At 38.2% G+C, this 15000-nt stretch overlaps 1 protein-coding gene across 2 annotated transcripts in view; it reads left to right on the top strand.

Annotated features, from left to right (window-relative positions):
• Positions 1–15000, top strand: part of LOC144977777 (soluble guanylate cyclase 88E-like) — a 145796-nt gene that overhangs the window by 21246 nt on the left and 109550 nt on the right. The window contains exon 1 of one of the 2 annotated variants that reach the window (XM_078923168.1): positions 4930–5125. The exons of the other annotated variant lie outside the window; for it this stretch is intronic. The gene's annotated coding sequence lies outside the window, so the exon portion shown is untranslated. Of the gene's footprint in view, positions 1–4929; positions 5126–15000 lie in introns of those variants that run through there. 2 annotated transcript variants of the gene reach the window in all.

Here is a 15000-nt window from a genome sequence, read left to right as displayed (position 1 = left end):
AAGTGTATCTAGAGTATAAAAACATTATAAATCTGATCATGTTTGACTTTTATACATTCTGATCAAGCCAGCATGAAGAATAAAAATTACCGATTTTCTTTGTTTAGAACCAAGCTGCTGGTTGCTGGGAGGATCTGGCATCAGAATATTGAATCCTTTTGGCAACTGTATCCACTGTCCTCTATAAAGCATATATAAACTTAATTCAGACTTCTTTATAGGGCAGCCTGGCTCAGCGGTAAAGGTCTTCGCTTCGTACCCAAAAGGTACTAAGGTCGATTACCCGCTGCGCTGTGTGGCATTTAGCAAGAGGAAGCTCGCCCAAGGTTCAAAGGCGCTTCATCAGTGGGGACTTTCCACCTGTCCTTCATTTACCCGATGTGGGCCGGCAAGAACCCGAAACAGCAGAGCATCTAGTTGAACGGTGTGTTGTGACGATGCTACCGGGCGGGTTCGCGACGGTGCACGAATGCGGACCGGATTTTGCTGATTGGGTCGATCGTCATAACATAGTAGTGTGAGAACCATAAGAAGCTGCTACCCTAGGTCGGTTTGCGGCGCTGCACTGCTGCAGACGCTTGAGTTATCCCAGTCTTCCCTTTGAAGAGACGCTTAAGACAATTTCCCCTCTGGGATGAATAAAGGGACTTTTAGTTTATTTGTTTGTTTGTTTTTTTTTTGTTTGTTTTTTTTTTTGTGTTTTTTCTAAAGTTTGTTAAAATAATATAATTCTGACTACAAATTCCTTTTTTAGCATTCAAACCACTCCTAATTAATACCGCGAAGTGGCCGAGTGGCTAGAGAATTGCACTGTGATCCGAAGGTCCCGGGTTCGAACCCAGCTTCAGGCACTTTCGTATTTTTTCCCTTGAGGTAGATTATTAACCCCCAATTTGCTCACTGTGATAACGTGGGTGATTCCTGTTGACATCAGACATCTTGTTTGATGGATTATCTATATTCCTTCTTGGAATGCCTAGGCGACGGGATCTTATGATACCGTTGCGAAAGGGCGTAAACTTATATATATATATATATATATATATATATATATATATATATATATATATATATATATATATATATATATATATATAATACCTGTTCGGGACATTACGCCTGTCAAGCGATATTACAAATTTCTTTTTCGGACAGATACAACGCTGTTAACGGTCAGGTAATCATTTTACACCTGAGTACGATGAGAGAATGTGAATAAATAGTCTTTTCCAAGAACCCAACTATGCGCCGCACGGGACTTGAACTCAGGACCTTTGGTGTCATACCACTGAACCAATACCTCCTGAGGTTATTCATCTGGTCCAATAGTTTGTTTAGGATTTATCTGGAGAAAAAAACAAAGAGAAATAACCAGGAATATTCCAAGCGTCACGCAAACAATAGAGGTTACCTTTCTTGTTCAAGATAATTCACCCCAGGTGTTTCAAGTTTTAACTCGCTCCTTACCACCTACAGCAAAATCGTCACATTTGTTACGACACAATATACATTTTTTTCCTTTTCACATTTGTTTTGTGCATCACAAACTTTGAAGAATGATCTTTGTTTAATTAATAGCAACATAAAGTTGTTTTGTAGAGAGTTTGTTTGAGTTTAAAAACCCATTTTTCTGCTGGGTAAGCCTGTCATTGTTGGGAAAATACTGAATATGATCGGTAAGGAGAGAGTTAACTCATTCAATCCTAGAGATTTTTTGCTACTTTTCAAAATCGGAGAAAAAAAATGTATTAAAAATGAGCATGTACATAGATAGGTTTATTCAACTACCATTAACATGTAAAAACTTAAAACATTAGCTTTGATACTACGCCTATAATTTGTCTCAGAAAAATGTAATAAATAGGCTTGGGGTAATTATTGTTGATGGCTGATGATAATTCATGACGATGGCAATAAAAGAAGATAAAAGAAGCATGGATAATGAATAAACAAACTTAAGTCATGTCTTGGTTGTTGACGGATGAAAACGAAAGAAGATTTATTTGTAGTGCCGCACGGGTCTTACACAACTTATAATAAAAATAGAATCATAGTACATATGTGCGGCTATGTGGTCTAGTGGTATGACACGCTTTCGGATCGGAAGGTCTTGGGTTCGAGCCTCGCGCTCGGCGCATAGTTGAGTCCTTGGAAAAGGCTCTTTACTCACATTCTCTCACCGTACTCAGGTGTAAAATGAGTACCTGGTCATTTACAGCGTTGTCTTTGTCCGAAAAATTGTAATATCGCCTAACAGGCGGCATGTCCCGTCCTACATGTTAAATGTTGCTGTTGACCAGGGACCCCTTGTAAAGCGCTTTGAGCACGTTTAGTGGATATTCTCTAGTGAAAAGCTCAAATAATAAAAATAGAATAATAGCACATAATAATAAAGTCGAGTTTACGATAATTCTAAAAATAGTAACCCAGGATTTACTACAGATATAGTCGGTGTTAGGGTTGAGTGAGTTAAAAAAAAAAAAACACATTAAAAAAAAAACAAACATGAGCATTTATATATAGACTGTGTATGCGCTTGGCTAAGAAGCTCACAACATTGCCATCCGGAAGTATAACGGACCAACACACAAAACTATGTGTAGCCATGAACGTTTATAGTCTGGTTAATACAGTTTAGTGAGAATTACTCATAAACGTCGATGGCAAAAAGCAATAACAAAGACCCGAGTGACGTCAACTTCATTCTATCTATAGAACAATATCCACTTATCTAGTTCAAAGCGCTTTACAAGAGTTTACAAGAGTTGTGTGGCTATGTGGTCTTATGGTATGACACTCGCTTTCGGATCGGAAGGTCCAGGGTTCGAGCCTCGTGCATGGCGCATAGTTGAGTCCTTGGAGAAGGCTCTTTATTCACATTCTCTCACCGTACTCGGGTGTAATACGAGTACCTGGCCGTTAACAGCGTTGTCTGTGTCCGAAAAATTGTAATATCGCCTAACAGGCGTCATGTCCCGTCCTACATGTTAAATGTTGCTGTTGACCAGGACCCCTTGTAACGCGCTCTGAGCACATTTAGTGGATATTGCGCTATATTAAGCTATATTTAATTTAATTTAATTTAATTCCTGGTTGTAGGCAATCTATTAAACTTTCCGATATTCGCTGCATGCCATGAAAAAGGGGTATGCCCTTCGCCACACTAGAGAAATACTTCAAAATTTTCTTAGCGCTTTGAGCATATTTAGTGGATATTGCGCTATATAAAGCTCAATTTGTTAATAAAGAGTTTCTGAGCCAGCAGCATTACTAAAAATATAGGCCGAGACATGGCACCTGTTATGAATGCAAGATTTTATTTTCCGACAGAGAAAACACTGTTAACAGCCAGGTACTCATTTTACACGTGAGTTCAATGAGATAATCTATTTAGTAAAGGGCCTTTTCCAAGGAGTGAGTCAATTATTATGCGCTTAAAATAGAATGGGGGCTCGAACTCTGAACATTTCGGTCCGAATGCGAGTGTCTTACGACGAGGGCACATAGACCACGTAGCAGCTTGTACAGCAACTAGAGTATAGATAGTTCGAAGATGACGTTACTCAGGTCTTTGTTATTGTTTTTTGCCATCCGCGTTCATGAGTAATTCTCACTAAACTGTATTAACCAGACCATAAACGTTCAAGGTTACACACAGTTTTGTGTGTTAGCCAGTTATACTTCCGGATGGCAATGTTGTGAACTTCTTAGACAAGCGCATACTATCTATAAAATTTATTCGTACCCTGTGTTACGTGAGAGGTTTGAGACAAATCAGATGAGGACAGTGTGATCGGTAAAGTTAAATTGGGTTTATTATAGATTGGACTTGGACTGGCCCTTGCTCTTGATTTGTCATTGTCACTAAATGAGGTCATCTCTCTCTCTCTCTCTCTCTCTCTCTCTCTCTCTCTCTCTCTCTTTTTTTTTTTTTTTCTTTCTTTCTCTTTCTTTCTTTCTTTCTTTCTTTCTTTCTCTCTCTCTCTCCCTCTCTTTCTCTCTCCCTCTCTTTCTTTCTTTCTATCTTTCTCTCTCTTCCCCCCCCTCTCTCTCTCTCTCTCTCTGGGTGGGGTTCCTGACTTCCCATTGTGGGCATTGAGGTACTTACTATGTCTTTTATTACCCTATAATATTATCTGTTTTCCAACTTGCTTTCTGCCTTCCTTTTATAAGTCCTATTGTCACATAACTGATATGAAATTCTACTCTTTTGCATGTCGACAAGGCGAGCGCTCACCTCCTTCTCTCATCATCATACTGTCTGTCTCTCTTTCTATCTCTATTCTTCTTACACCCCCCCCCCCTTCCAACGGGCACAGTCTCTCTCTCTCTCTCTCTCTCTCTCTCTCTCTCTCTCCCTCTCTCTCTCTCTCTCTCTCTCTCTCTCTCTCTCTTTCAATCTTTCTTCTTACACCCGCCCCCCTCCAACGAGCACAGTCACCTCTCTCTCTCTCTCTCTCTCTCTCTCTCTCTCTCTCTCTCTCTCTCTCTCTCTCTCTCTATCTATCTATCTATCTATCTCTCTCTCTCTTTCTATCTCTCTTCTTCTTACAACCCCCCCGCCCCCTCCTCCAACGGGCACAATCTCTCTCTCTCTTTACATGTCACCAGTATCACCCAACAATTCCAAGAAGCCGGGAAGTCAGCCCTCCTCCTCCTCCTCCTCCTCCTCCTCCGTCATTCCCATGCCAGGTATCATGCATCAGTCTCAGTAAAATTTGCCATCACGATTCTCCACCATAATTTTTTTTTGCCACGAGCGAGAGGTAGCTAGCTAGCTACCTACTTACTATAATAATAATAATATTACCACTACGCCCAGCTCTGCATGGAACTACGGTACCCGCCGCTTACAATAATCTCTATGAATAAATTAACCATTGGCTTTCTCGTAAGTTTGTTATCGCCGCTGTCTCCGCAGCACTTTCTTGCGTGCGTTCCATTTTTACAACCCCCACTCTCGTCTCGTGTTATTTATTTTATTGAAGGTGACACGCGCGCTCTTTGCTGTAATTTATTTATTCTCTTTATCGGAAGTTTCGTTCTAAAGTTAATAATAATCAATCACAGAAACTTAAGGGGACATTTTCTTCAAAGTTTCTGATGTGTTTCACGGACAACGAAGGTAGCACGCGCTTTGCTGTGATTTATTTATTCTCTTTATCGAAGGTTTCGTTCTAAAGTTAATAATAATCAATGACAGAAAATTAAGGTGACATTTCCTTTAAAGTTCTGATTATGTGTTTCACCGATATTATATGACGACGATTGTTATAATAATAATAATAATAATAATAATAATAATAATAATAATAATAATAATAATAATAATAATAATAATAATAATAATAATAATAATAATAATAATAATAATAATAATAATAATAATCATGGAAAATGTAAAGTCCTTTTGAATGTTATTCGTGTTAGTTGTGTATAACTATCGGAAGCTAGATAATTTCTTAACCCCCTCCTTATCAACTATAGGAAAATCGTCACATTCGTTACGACATTTTTCTTATTCAAATTTCTCTTGTACATCACAAAATTTAAAGAAAATGAACAGTGTGTTGTAGAGTATGTTTTGCTAAGAAATTATGTATCGCAAGAACTTTACTGCTATTGTGTTTGAGTGATAAAAAATATATTTTGTGTTAGTTGGGTGTGAAGTTTTGGTGAAAACTTGATAATGGCTGGTAAGGAGAGGGTTAAAGAATGATACGAAAATTAATTATTTGATAAGAAAAAAGACAAAGTAGATATGTGTAAATAACCAGAAAAGTGCGCAACCTTTAACAGCATCGGGTTTTTTATCGGTGATGATAGAGGTGTCTGGATGAGCCAATAAGTTGAAGAGAAAGACAAAGTGAGTAAATGTGACTCACAAAATATATTATAAGGGAACAACACAAAACAAACGACGTTTCGGCCTTTGGCCTTTTTCAATATATTTATATCGGCGAAGTGGCCGAGTGGTTAAGGCATTGCACTGTGATCCGGATGACCCGGTTTGAGCCCCGCTTCAGGCACTTTGGTTTTTTTCCTTGAGCAAGATTATTAACCCCCTATTTGCTCACTTGGACAACATGGGTGATTTCCGTTGACATCAGACATCTTATTTGATGAGATTTGATGAATGCCGAGGCGACGATATCTTATGATAACGTGGAGCAAAAGGCATAATTTTAAATTTATATACACACATATATATATATATATATATATATATATATATATATATATATATATATATATATAAACCGTTTTTACTTGAAAAAGGCCAAAGGCCGAAACGTCGTTTGTTTTGTTTTGTGTTGTTCCCTTATTTATGAATCACACATACTCCCTTTATCTCTCACTCCTTTTTATCGGTGATTCAAGAATGTTTTTGATACGGAAAAGTGCCTTATTGCGTCATTTGTTCATTTTCGAAATTGTCATTGTCATATTATTCATAATAATATATTAATTTCACATTTGGGACATTTAGGGAAGTGGTTTGAGCCGATGTGCCCTAATTTGTAGGTCTGATAACCCAATTCATTATGGACTCATTGTTGTAATGGAAATCTAAAAAAAAAAAATGCCAAAAAATGACGGAACATATTGTCCATTACCACAATGTGAAACTAGGCCGCATACCTGTGTTAGGATGTCAGACCTGCATATATATGCACGTCGGTTTGAGGCGACGTACACGTACTAGCAGCTCTGATAATCGAACCCGTTAATTTCTAGTGTCAGATCCATAAGGCCCATGGTGTCTATCCCGGTTTCTGTAGCGTGAAACGGACAATAGCAATTGCTTGCTAGCCTTTAGTCTATCGCAAAGTACTAACAGACTCAGCTACCTAAGTCACTGCTGAGCGGACGTGACATCAGACTATTGAATCCTATTGCGAAGATTCAATGGATGAACGTATGAAAAACAACAACAAGGAAATTGTCGAGCCTCTTTAATACGTCACTTTTTTTACTGCTTTGATACAATCGCTCTGTATTCTTTTGATGATGACAATGTGCGCATATGTAATTTACTCACAACATTCCGCAAGCCGTATGCATATAGATAGTATGCGCTTGGCTAAGAACTCACACCATTGCCATCCGGAAGTATAGCGGACCAGCACACAAAACGCAATGTAACCATGCTCTCTTATAGTCTGGATAATACAGTTTATTGAGAATTACTCATAAACGTGGATGGCAAAAAAAAAAAAAAGACACGAGTGACGTCAACTTCATTCTATCTATATTGCCACCACATAAAACTGTATGAAACCTTAAATGTTTATAATCTGAGTGATAGAACTTAGTGAGAACTACTACTAAAAAGGCTGGCAATGAGCTGAGCGACGTCAATTGGATTCAATAGTCTGATGTCACGTCGCCACGGCCATCGTGGTTCTAAACAAAGACAATCAGTACTGTTAATTCTTCATGCTGGCTAGAACTTTTCATATGTCTTGTGATCAGAATGTGTAAAAGTCAAAACATGATCCGATTTAAATGGTTTTTTTCCTCTGGAAACGCTTTTATGCTCGTCGGTGAAATATTTCTTAAGGGCGTCCGCCATTGTTCCGATAGTTTAGAGCCAGTTACTAAGTTACCATGCGTCATTACGGGGGAAGTGACGTTACGATTGTTGAACCGTATTTCGTTCTAAATATTATATTATTTCAGCGCCTAAATAAATCATCCTGACCTGATACCGTTTTGATTTGATCGGTCACAGTTAAATAATTCTAAAGATTTAATGGATGAACGAGTGACAAAACAAACAAACGAAAAATATTTTTTTAAAAAGAAAATTGTCGATTTTTCATACCTAGGTTTTTATTGCTTGATCCAATCTCTGTATTCCTCCTTGATCCAATCTCTGTATTCCTCCTTGATCCAATCTCTTTATTCCTCCATAAATCCTACAAAATCTACCAGAACTCTGCTGATTTGGTCTCTGACAAAAAAAAAAATAGATAAAAACACGTATATAAAATTTTGGCCATAAAACTCGTCCTTCAAATATCATCAATCAATTAAAAAGGACACTCATCTTACCATAAAGACGAATTTCCCTTTTTTTTAAAGTCCCAGGTTTGAAAAGTTTTGTACAGGATGAGGGTTAATTTAATCGCCCGATTATATATATTTAAAGGACGAGTTTTCTGGCCAAATTTTTTTTAAAAACGTTTTATTTTATTTTCCCCCCGAGAATGAACGGCGACACTAGCTAGTTACTTAATAAAGTATTTCTAATCTATTGATCCCGGCCTCTCGCTCTCATTCGCTGACCCGATTTTCAATTGAAGGCTGGTTTTCCTAAACTCGTGAAGTCGATTTTTCTACTTTTTGAGATATTTTCCATCCATGAGATAAATTGAAATGTAAACTATGTTTATTTTTAAGCATCAATTGACACAAGAATTTCCCTAGATAGATTTGTGTGAATTTGAAGTTTAAATATTATGATAAAATTAATAATAGACGAATGAGAAATGAATGTTAAAGGGAAATAATCCTCAATATCTCAAAATGGGGAAAACGACGGAGTTAAGGTGTTTTGGAAAAAAACAATTTTCAATTATAACAAGTCGTAGATCGTGATTTTGTAATTGAGATCTTCCCCACCTAACCCCCCCCCCCCCCCCCCCCCCCTCTTTCCGATAGAGACTACTGGCCTGACAAGGAAAATTGAATTTATCGTCAAAATGTCAGAATAGCAAATAGTAATTCATCTCAATTTTTTTCGGGGTTTGTTTGTTCCAGTTATTATGTGGTCTTGTAGTATGATACTGTCCTTCGGAACCGAAAGCTCCACTGTTCGAGTCCAGATCTGAGCGGCGCATAATTATTAGAGTGCTTGGAAAAGGGGTACTCTTTTACTCGTATTCTTTCACCGCACTCAGGTGTAAAATGAGTACCTACTTGACCGTTAACAACGTTGCTCAGTCAAGGGGAAAAAATGAAACATTGGCTAACAAGCGTCATGTCTCGTCCTACATTTTAATATAATATGTGTGAAGAGGTAAGGTAAGACATTTGTGAATGGCGCAGTTTGATTCGTCTTAACTTTTGCGGCTCTGTGGTGAAGTGGTATGACACTCTCTTTCGTATCGGAAGGTCCTGGGTTCGAGCCTCGCGCTCGGCGCATAGTTGAATCCCTGGAGAAGGCTCTTTACTCACATTCTCTCGCCGTAATCAGGTGTAAAACGAGTACCTGGCCATTAACAGCGTTGTCTTTGTCCCCCAAAAAAAATTTAATATCGCCTAACAGGCGTCATGTCCCGTTCTAAATGTTACGTTGGAAAGCGACCCCTTGTAAAGCGCTTTGAGCACGTTAAATTGATATTGCGCTATATAAAAGCTCAATTTTTTTTCTATTTTTAACTACGCCATTCACACATATCTCATTTATTGTCCTTAGTGTTTCATTCATCGTGTTTTTGTTGATAAAGGGGAAACCCGAAACATCAACAGAATCTGTCTTTGTCTAATAAATTGAAGCTTACAATTACAATGCAATACATATATTAAGTTTTTGGGGTTTTTTTTTTAGAAGTAAGAGTAGTTGATATTTATGAGTTTCTAAATTAGTGTGTCAAAATGTACGAAAAGAATTTGGCATGCCTCCAAATGTCGACTGATACGCGGCGTGAATTCGAGATAAATAAAGAAATAAAATAAAATAAAATTCCCTTTATTCATCCCCAAGGAGAAATTTGTCTTTAGGGTCTATTCCAAGGGAAGACTGGATTAACCCAGGCGTCAGCCGCAGAGCAGCGCCGCAAAGTGAGCTAGGCTATAGGTGAGTTGACTTGCTCAAGGCCACACAACGCAGCGGTGGGTGATTGAACTCGTTACCTTTCGGGTAAGAAGCAAAGACGTACCACTGAGCCACGCTGCCCCCAATAGACAGATGCAGTAGCAACCATTAATTTTTGTTACTATCAATTATACGATACATTGCGAAATTGGATTAAACTGCGGCTTCATACGCCGCGGGGTGTCCCGATAGCTTAGTTGGTACAGCATTCGCGTCGTACGCAATGGGACAGGTGTAAAATCCAGATGTTACTCGAAGTCTGAGTCCCCCAACATTAAATAAAACATGATGCGCAAAACAGCTCGTATGTAGACTTCAGAGGTTTGATCCGCCGATCGTGAAAATGAGACTTCAGAGGTTTGATCCGCCGATCGTGAAAATGAGACTTCAGAGGTTTGATCCGCCGATCGTGAAAATGAGACTTCAGAGGTTTAATCCGCCGATCGTGAAAATGAGACTTCAGAGGTTTGATCCGCCGATCGTGAAAATGAGACTTCAGAGGTTTGATCCGCCGATCGTGAAAATGAGACCTCAGAGGTTTGATCCGCCGATCGTGAAAATGAGACTTCAGAGGTTTGATCCGCCGATCGTGAAAATGAGACTTCAGAGATTTGATCCGCCGATCGTGAAAATGAGACTTCAGAGGTTTGATGCGCCGACAATCGACATGTCTTTATTGACACAGTGCGTTTACTAGATTGACAGCTATATATGGCATATCGTCTGAAAATGAATAGGACCCCGAAAAATAAATTTAGAATTGAAAATGAGAAGACAGACTAACTTTTTTTTTCAATGTAAAAATGACTTTATAGAAATTAACCTCAAGTTTTTGTAAAGCGCTTTGAGTACGTTCAGTGGGCATTGCGCTATAGTAAAAGCTCTATTTTTTTCTGCGGCTGTGTGGTCTTGTGGTATGACACTCGCTTTCGGATTGGAAGATCCTAGGTTCGAGCTTTGCTCGACGCATAATTGAGTCCTTGGAAAAGGCTCTTTACTCACATTCTGTCACCGTACCCAGGTGTAAAATGAGTACCTATCCGATAACAGCGCTGTCTCTGTCCAGAATAAAAAATGTAACATCTCTTAGCAGGCGTCATGTCTCGTTCTACTTGTTACGTGTTGCCGTTTGCTTTGTAAAAGTGCTTTGAGCACGTGTAATGGATATTGCCCTATACAGAAGCTCCAGTTTTTAAAAACCCTCTCCTTACCATCCAAAGGAAAATTGTCACATTCGTTACGATGCAACCGACTATTTTCTCATTCTGATTTCTCTTATACATCACAAAATGTAAAGAAATGCTTTGATTACAGCTATAAATACTAAACACTGTGTTGTAGAGCACTTTTTGCTTAACAATATTATATATAGAATGCACTTGTTACTTCTTAAGTCTATTTTTGTGTCGGGTGGGTGTGCAGTTTCGGGGGGAAATTCTAATAATGGCTGGTAAGGAGAGAGTTAATGATTGTGTCCATCAATTCAATTTTCAGCCCCTAGTCAATCGACATAATAACGTTTTGAAGCAGCGAATTAAATAATGCATGCTTTGTGCTGGATGTCTTGTTTAAATAAGACATTTATTGTATGTACCATTAACTCACTCAATCCTAGAGATTTTTGCTATTTTTCAAAATTGGAAAATTGTACATATAGATAGTTTTATTCAACTACCATTAACATACACATGTAAAAACTAAAAATATTAATTTTGATACTACGCCTAAAATTTGTCTCAGAAAAATATAATAAATAGGCATGGGGTAAAAGTAACCCGGGTAAACTAAGGATATAGTCGGTGTTAGGGTTGAGTGAGTTAAGCCTCTCCTTACCAAGTACAGGAAAATCGTCACATTGGTTACGATGCAACCAACAATTTTCTCATCTGATTTCTTATGTAGGCTACGTCATAAAATTTAAAGAAAATGTGTTTATTATAGCCATTAAAAAACTTGATACAGTTTTGTAGAGATCATTTTGATGAATAATATTATGTATAGAATGTATTTGTTGATTTTCTGTTGTAGTAAGAAAAATGTATTTTTGTGTTGGGTGGGTGTGGCATTTAGGGGAACATTCTGAAACTGGCCGGTAAGGAAAGATTTAACTCACTCAATCCTAGAGATTTTTGCTACTTTTCAAAATTGGAAAAAAATGTATTAAAAATGAGCATCCATTAACATGTAAAAACTAAAAACATTAGTTTTGATATACTACGCCTAAAAGTTGTCTCAGAAAAATGTAATAAATAGGCATGAGGTAAAAGTAACCCCTGGTAATCTACGGATATAGTCGGTGTTAGGGTTGAGTGAGTTAACCCTCTCCTCACCAACTACAGGAAAATTGTCACATTGGTTCCGATGCAACCAACAATTCTCTCATCTGATTTCTTATTATGTACGTCATAAAATTTAAAGAGAATTTGTTTATTATAGCCATAAAAACTTGATACAGTTTTGTGGAGATCATTTTGATGAATATTATTATGTATAGAATGTACGAGTACTTGTTGGTTTTCTGTTTTAGTACCAAAATCTATTTTTGTGTTGGGCGGGTGTGGCGTTTAGGGGTACATTCTGAAACTGGCCGGTAAGGAAAGATTTAACTCACTCAATCCTAGAGATTTTTGCTACTTTTCAAAATTGAAAAAAAAAATGTATTAAAAATGAGCATGTACATAGATGGTTTTATTCAACTACCATTAACATGTAAAAATTAAAAACATTAGCTTTGATACTACGCCTATAATTTGTCTAAGAAAAATGTAATAAATAGGCATGGGGTAAAAGTAACCCCGGGTAAACAACGGATATAGTATGTGTTAGGGTTGAGTGAGTTAACCGACAATACCCTACCAGTCTTGACAATAGGCCATTCACAACATCGACATCCGAATGGAGACGCTTTTGAAACTCCAGCCACTTTGGAAAGTGCTACATAGTGCCATTATAAGATTAGTACCACCGAGAAATAGGAGTCAATAGTCGTGACGTCACTTCCCTCGTAATGACGCATAGTAACTTAGTAACTGGTTCTAAACTATTGGAACAATGGCGGACGCAATTATGAAATACTTCTCCGACGAACATAAAGCGTATCCAGAGGAGAAAAAGGAAGAAATACCAGAGGATTGGCAGAAAGGCATCATCCATAAAATAGCCAAGAAAGGAGACCTAGGAAATTGTGCTAACTGGCGTGGAATCACACTCCTGTCCGTAACGAGCAAAATTTTTAATAGAATCCTTCTGAAAAGAATCTCACCTCACATTGAAAACATTCTTAGAAAAGAGCAGGCAGGGTTCAGAAAAGGGAAGTCATGTAGTGACCACATATTTACCCTGAGACAAATCCTGGAGCAAAGCATTGAATGGAACAGCCCCCTCTACACCATTTTTGTCGATTTTGAAAAAGCCTTTGACAGCTTACACAGAGAGTCCCTGTGGAAAATACTCCGCCATTATGGTATACCGATGAAGATAGTCAACCTAATCAAAGCAATGTACAGCAACTACCAATGCCAAGTGATCTGTGGTAACAATATAACAGACAACTTTAATGTAACAACTGGTGTAAAACAAGGCTGCATACTCTCCCCGCTTCTGTTTATCCTGGCTCTAGACTGGCTCATGAAAAATACAATTGATGGTAAGAAGAGAGGCATTCGCTGGACACTGACATCCTTTCTGGAAGATATAGACGACGCAGATGATATCGCGTTAGTTTCCAGTACACACAGAGACGCCTCAGAGAAACTAAACGTACTACACAAGAACGCCTCGAAAATTGGACTGAAAATAAATTTCGATAAGACTGTGTACATTAGGGTGAATCCAAAACATGACAGTGAAATTAAGATAGATGAACATATAATTGAAGAGGTAACAGAGTTCTCCTACCTCGGATCCAAAATAACAGACGACGGAAACGCAGAACACGATATCAAGCACAGAATTCAAAAGGCAAACCAGGCTTTCGGCATGCTGAAAAACTTTTGGAAATCAAAGCAAATAATGAGAAAGACAAAGCTGAAAATATACAAGAGCAATGTTTTAAGTGTACTGCTTTATGGAAGTGAAAGCTGGAAAATGACATCCTCCTTAATACAGAAACTAGAAGCCTTTCAGAACAAGTGTTTAAAAAGAATTTTTAATTTATTTTGGCCTACAAAAATAAGAACAGTATATCTATTAAAGAAAGCTGACTGCACAAGCATTGATAGCCAAATAAATAGAATAAGATGGCGTTGGCTGGGTCATGTGGCCAGAATGGAAAAAGGGTCACTTCCCAAGACAGCCTTATACTGGACAGCAGATGGGAAGAGAAAGCGGGGAAGACCCAAAGAAACCCGGCGAAGGACCATGGAGAAAGAATTAAAGGAAGCAGGCCTGTCCTGGAATACAGCCACCGCAAAAGCAGCCGATTGCAAAAAATGGAGATGTCTGGTGGATGCCCTATGTGCCTCAAGGCCCGAAGAGGATTAAATAAGTAAGTAAAAAAAGGAGAAAAACATTATAAATCTGACCGTGTTTTAACATTTATACATTCTGATCACATGATATGTGAAAAGTTTTGGCCAGCATGAAGAATAAAAAGTACCGATTTTCTTTGTTTAGAACCAAGCTATTCGTTGCTGGGCGAACGTGACATCAGACTATTGAATCCTATTCCCCACCAGTCCTGACAATAGGCCCTCCACGACATCCAAATCGAATGGACACAATGTTGAAACAAGCCAGTTTGAAAGTGGCATTATCTGGGTGGGGTTCCTGACCTCCTATAGTGGGCAGGGAGGTACTTGCTGTGTCTTCTATCCCCTTATGTCTGTTTTCCAACTTGCTTTCTGTCTCTGTCTTGGAATGAGATTACTTGGTTTTTTTCCTGGCCCTGGTCGGAGTCCTGCCTGGGAGGGGAAACAGTCAAATGCATAGTTATTGTTTTGGGAGATGATATTTTTTGTCCTTGTAAATCATCTCTCTGTTATGCATTATTATATATTTGTTATTTTGAATGTATAATGTAAGAATTTGAGTGTATTCCTCTTTGTTGGATTTTGTGTTTGTATCCGGATGAGACTTATAGGTGATCTCAAACTAAGTACATCGGTGGTATGCTCTTGGAATCTACATCTGATCCCTATTTGTTCCCAGTTCTCCTTTGTCTTCCTTTCTCTTGGGTG

Source organism: Berghia stephanieae, chromosome 8, assembly GCF_034508935.2.
Source record: "Berghia stephanieae isolate SIO BIC M18660-M18661 chromosome 8, UCSD_Bste_1.3, whole genome shotgun sequence".
NCBI lineage: Eukaryota > Metazoa > Mollusca > Gastropoda > Nudibranchia > Aeolidiidae > Berghia > Berghia stephanieae.
The sequence above is the reverse complement of the archived record's forward strand: the minus strand, read 5'-3'. Positions and strand labels throughout refer to the sequence as shown.